Below are 6,227 nucleotides of genomic sequence, written 5' to 3' on the forward strand. Positions count from 1 at the left end.
TGTCATGCATATCGAGAAGAACTTTTTTGACAATCTCATGAACACGATCCTTAATGTTCAAGGTAAAACAAAGGATAATTTGAAGTCAAGACTGGATTTAGTCGATATATGTGCTCGTTCAGAACTTCATGTTGATGAGAGTGGTAGGGCTCCTTTTCCCATATACCGACTTGATGCAGCGGGAAAGGATGCGTTCTTTGATTGGATTTCAAACGATGTGGAATTTCCAGACGGTTACGCATCTAATTTGCGTAACTGTATCGACAGAAAGGAAGGAAAGTTTACTGGCTTGAAAAGCCATGATTGCCATGTAATGATGCAGCGTCTCCTTCCGTTTGCCTTCAAGGAACTATTACCACGAAATGTTCATGAAGCAATTGCAGGGATAAGTGGTTTCTTCCGCGATTTATGCACAAGATCAGTGACTCTTGAAGGTATTGAAAATTTGAAGACTAACATAGCTGTGATTCAGTGCAACCTTGAGAAGATATTTCCTCCCTCATTTTTTGATGTTATGGAGCATCTTGTTATTCACCTGGTAAGAGAATTGGAACTTGGTGGTCCTGTGCAGTATAGATGGATGTATCTGTATGAGCGGTATATGTTCCATTTGAAGAAGATGGTGAAAAATTTAAGTAGGGTGGAAGGGTCTATAGTCGCACAGATGATCAATGAAGAAACTTCAAACTTTGCCGAGTACTACTTTCCAGCAGAAGTTCAGACCAAAAACAGAAGACCTGCTCGGCATGATGATAGAGGCGAACGGGCAACATATCATTGGAAGGTTCCAGACATTTTCACAGACGTTGGACGACTTAGCGGAAAACCAAAGGACCGTCGACTTACTGATCAGGAGCGCAGTCATTTGCAAACATATTTACTCACCAACTGCGAAGATGTTCTTCAATATGAAAGGATTTTCATGGCAGAAAAGCGGTTAGAATATAGATACGCCACAGAGGACGAACTAGAAGAAATGAAGCAGAGAGAATTTGGTGGATGGATGTTTACTTATGTGAGTGATGGTTTGGCCAGAGGCGAAACATTTGACGATTGGATACGCGAGATGGTCGTTGGACCAAACTTTGTTGTGAAGTCATATCCGAGATTTTGTACTCGAGGATATGCATTCACAACTCAGAAGAGGAGACGTTCGAGTACGACTTACGATGCTGGTGTTTGTTCTGCATCAGGAGATGATGTATACTACGGACACATAAATGAGATTTTAGAAATCAAGTATTTGGGCATGGTTGGATTGCGCTGTACTGTTTTCTATTGTGACTGGCACGACAACACTCCAGATCGAGGTGTGAGAACAGATGCATTTGGTGTTACATCAGTAAATTCAAGACGGAAGCTGCAATATTATGATCCTTTCATTCTTGCTTCTCAGGCCGATCAGGTTTGTTATATCAAGTACCCCCGGGTAAGGAACAGAGATGATCCATGGGTTACTGTTACAAGACTCAACCCGAGAGGCCGAGTTCAGGGAAGTTCTGAGCTGGAAGACCCACTACAACCAAGCACATCCGGCAACTTAAGTGCAGCAGAAGATTTAGGTGGAGTTGGCCTTGTAGTCGATTTAACTGACTTCGGAGAAGAAGCCGCCGTTCACGTAGATGATGAACCAGTGATTGGAGAGTTTCACCAAGATCCAGATTCAGATTCATCTGGTGATGACGACTCGGAAACAGACTAGCGTCGCCCTTTTTTTTTTTTTTTTTTTAAGGAAAATTCCGAGGAAATTCCGAGGACAGATAGGTTTTCCTCGGAATTTCCTCGGAATAGATCTTCTCGATTGAAAACCCCAAGTTCCTCGGAATTCCCTCGGAAAATTCCGAGGAAATTCCGAGGAACTCTTTATGTTCGTCGGCATTTCCTCGGAAAATTCCGAGGAAATTCCGAGGAGATGGGGATTTGATTATAGATTCTTTTTCCTCGGAATCTCCTCGGTATATTCCGAGGAAATGCTGACGAACATAAGGATTTCCTCGGAATCTCCTCGGTATATTCCGAGGAAATTCCGAGGAACTGGGGGTTTTAAATCGAAAACAACGTTTTACGGATTGAATAACACGTATATAACCTTCATTAAGTGTCATAACCAGATTATGATGTTTGGAACTATGAACTTTGGTGTTTTATCCAATAACAAACACTTTTACGATTGCATGAACGAAAACCACACAACATAAGAGAAACACTTATACACTTTAATAAATGGTAAAGGGAATACTTACAATTATTTTTGAAATTGTGTTATTTCATGGTTTATGATCATCTATACAAAGAATCCTCAATGGTATGCATTATAATTGTATAAGAAATGAAATACGGCGAAAATAATCGATGTTTAAAAACCCCAAACCCTGGTTCCTCAGAAATTCCTCGGAGATTACCGAGGGTATTCCGAGGAATCGTTGTTCGTCGGAATATTTTCATTTAACCGGGTAAACCAAGCCGCCAAATATTTCGGGAAAATTGAATCAAAGAATTCCGAGGAAATTCCGACGGAAATATTAAATATTTCCGAGGAAATTCCGACGGATAGTTTCCGTCGGACGTCTCATAATATTAGGGCGAGCCCGATCTTCTTCCCCATTTCTCTCTTTCTCTCCGCGCGGCTGAGCCTCTCCTCTCGCGATTTCCGGCGACTCCACCGTTCTCTCTCGCGTTTTTCCGGCGAATCTCCCCTAATCCTCCCCCATAATCATGTAAGAACCCTATCCCACTCTTTTAGGTTAGATTTGTATGGTTTTTAAGTAGATTTGATGATTTTGGAATGAGATTTATAGATTTTGTTAGGGTGAATGGTAGATTTGTGTAAAATCGAGTTTGATTATGTATTTCACTTGATTTGAATTTTTTTTTTAGAGTTTTTATTAATTTTGTGGTTATAAAAATCGAATTTGAAATTATATATATATATTGAAAACGTTTTTTGTATATAAAATCTATTTTTTGCATTTTAAATTCATTTATATATTTATTAAACATTTTTAAAATCTATAAAACTTTTTTTAAGATTAAAAATCATTTATATAATATTTAAAAACATTGTTTTTGTATTTTATATGTAAAATATAAATTTCTATATTTATTAAACATTTTTAATATTATGAAAACTATTTTTGTAATTATTTAACATTTTAAACATTTTTAAAACTATTTTTCGTAATTATTATGTTTTTGGGATTTATTTAAACTATTTTTAAAATTTTTAAACTATTTTTTATTTATTAAAACTTTTTTTATTTAAACTGTTTTTTTTAATTAAAATTATTAGAACTAATTTTTAAATATGTTTTTTTTTAATTTACAGGTCTAATGATGATCAGATCCGGCCTCGCCAGCGTCGTAGCCGGGGTGGTATGGGGAGCCAGTCTCGGGGTTCTTCCAGCCATGTTCAGGATTCCGTTTCGCCTCACAGCTCATACCATACATCTCCCTCTCCATTACTCGCTCATGCTGCTCCCGCTCCCGCTGCTGCACCCGCTCCCGCTCCCGCTGCTGCACCCGCTCCCGCTCCCGCTGCTGCACCCGCTCCTGGTCCCGCTGCTGCACCCGGTCCTCTGGGAGTGATGAGGGTTGCGGAGTTGGTTCGACAGCCCGGTCGTGACCATCTTCCCTATCTCACTGAGTATCCACATGGACATGGTCAAACATGATAATTTAAACTTTTATTTTTTAAACTATTTTTTATTTAAACTATTTTTTTATTAATAATTTTTTTTTTATTAGGTTCAACCGATCCGGGAATGGGATCAGCGCATGGATCAACCGTATGATGTACTCGGCCCTCGACAGCGGACATCCGACTTTCACTCACTTCCCTGTCGAGAAGCAGCATCTGTGGTTTCAGCAGTTTGCGGTAAGTATTCTAATTTTTAAATTATATTTTTATATTATTAAAACTATTTTTTGTAATTATTAAACTATTTTCTATATTTATTAGACATTTTAAATATTATTAAAACTTATTTTTGTAATTATTAAACTAATTTCTATATTTATTAGACATTTTAAATATTATTAAAACTTATTTTGGAAATTATTAAATTATTTTTTTAATTATTAAACTATTTTTTATTTATTAAAATGATGATTTTTGTAATTATTAAACTATTATATTTTTGTGCTTAAAAACTATTTTTAAACTATTTCAGCAAGAATTCAACTGGAATGCCGATGATACGCTCTCTATCTATCACCATTTTGTCCATAAAGTTATGGACAACTATGGGAAGCAGATGTACGAGTGGAAGAAGAAGTGGGAAGTAAACAAGGTAGTTTTTAATTTATTAACAATTTTTAATTTATTACACTATTTTTAAAATTATTAAACTTTTTTTTTTTAAATTAAAAGGTCCCAAAGTCGATGAACGACACGGTCTGGAAGGAGTTGTGTGCGCATTGGGATAAAGAAGAGACGAAAGAAACTTCTTCCACCAACTCCAACAACCGCAGGAGCGAACGTAAAGGAAAGGGCATCTACAAGCATAACTTGGGTGCTCAATCTATTGCCACTCTGGCGGATCGCATGGTAAGCTCAACCGCTTTTTCTTCAATTATTTAAGTTTCAGAATTTTATTTTTTTGCATTTTCAAATTTCTAATGTTTGTCTAATTTATTTTTTTTCAAGGCGGAAGAAAATGAAGGCCACCCAGTTGATGATCTCGCCCTTATGAAAAGGGCGTATACCAACAAGAAGACCGGCCAGATTGATGATGGTCTTGTGAGGGACGTGGTCGACCTGGTCCAAACTCAGGTGTATGACGAAGTGTCTCAGCTTCAAACCGATGATGACGATTCGACGGCCTCGACCAACTTGTCTCGGGTTCGAATCAACGAAATCGTTGAATCGGTAAGTTTTTTTTTTTAAAAGTTCAATTTAATTATTTCTTGATTTTTATTTTATCATCAATTTAAATTATCTAAACTTGGTTATTTATATTTCAGTCGGTTCCAAAGAAAAAGGGACGTTTGGTCGGTTTGGGTCGTCGCTCCCGGTCGGCTGCTCCTTCTTCTGCACCACATGCGTATGTTGATCCAGAAGTTCTTACGGCTCAGCTGAAGGACAAGGATGATCGGATATCTGCGTTGGAGACTCAGATGGCAGCTCAACAGGCGGGCTATGAGACCCAGAAGAGGCTGAACGAGCAGATGATGGAGATGATGAAGAGGATGTACCCGAACGAGACGTTCCCGAACATTCAAGACCCGTAGTTTTTTTTTTTTCCAAACTCTGAATGTTTTATTTAAATTTGAATATTATCTACTATGTTTTATTTTATGTTTTATTCAATTTTAATTTTAAATTTTAAAAATTTTAATTTTTAAAAATAAAATTAATTTAAAAAAAAAATAAATTTTAAAAAAAAATAAATTTTTTCAAAATTCCGAGGGAATGGAGTTCCTCGGAAAATTCCGAGGAACTTTCTCCCCTCGGCAAATTCCGACGAACTTTAAGTTCCTCGGAATTTTCCGAGAAACTCCACTCCCTCGGAATTTTCCGAGGGAGTGGAGTTTCTCGGAAAAGTCCGAGGAACATTTGTTCCTCGGTATTTTCCGATAAACATTCCGAGGAATATTTCGTCGAAACTTCCGAGGATTGGACCATCGGAATTCCCTCGGTATTTTCCGAGGAACCTTCCGACGAACTTCGTGTCCTCGGAGTATCCTCGGAATTTTGTTTCCTCGGAATTCCGTCGGAAAATTCCGACGGAATTCCGAGGAATTATGAATTTCCGAGGAGTTATTTCCGAGGACTTTTTTCGTCGGTATGTCCTCGGAATAGCGTTATTCCGACGACATACCGACGATTTTTTCCCTCAGTATCCCGATGTTTTCTTGTAGTGGAGCAAGATTATAGCCTGAGAATGCCACTGCTGAGATCCTTGAATAATCCAGGCAGATTCTGAATGCAGGTCCATTGGAGGGTTCTGACAAACTGCCGAAGCCACAGGTTGCCATATGGCTGAGGACACACACTCAAAAAAATAAATGGTGATGAGTTCCAGTCCCATTGTTACAAAGCACACAAATATCTGAGACATTCATTCCACATCTTCGGAGTCTGTCCTTTGTTGGGAGCCTTCTCGATAATGCCAACCAAGACACAAAAGAGTTTCTAGGAATGTGCTCCTTCCATATTACCTTATACCAAGATACGTTTGAAGATGTAACTCGGATATGGTCCCAAGTAACCTTGGAGGAGAAAGAGG

At 38.1% G+C, this 6,227-nt stretch overlaps 1 long non-coding RNA gene across 1 annotated transcript; it reads right to left on the reverse strand.

Annotated features, from left to right (window-relative positions):
• Nucleotides 1-3,197: 3,197 nt before the first annotated feature.
• LOC125576620 lies at nucleotides 3,198-3,664 on the reverse strand. The gene is made up of 2 exons (XR_007315047.1): nucleotides 3,520-3,664; nucleotides 3,198-3,471 (listed from the first exon to the last, which is right to left on the reverse strand). It is a non-coding gene; the product is annotated as an uncharacterized LOC125576620 (long non-coding RNA).
• Between the last annotated feature and the right edge of the window lie 2,563 nt (nucleotides 3,665-6,227).

Source organism: Brassica napus, chromosome A1, assembly GCF_020379485.1.
Source record: "Brassica napus cultivar Da-Ae chromosome A1, Da-Ae, whole genome shotgun sequence".
NCBI classification, from domain to species: Eukaryota; Viridiplantae; Streptophyta; class Magnoliopsida; order Brassicales; family Brassicaceae; genus Brassica; species Brassica napus.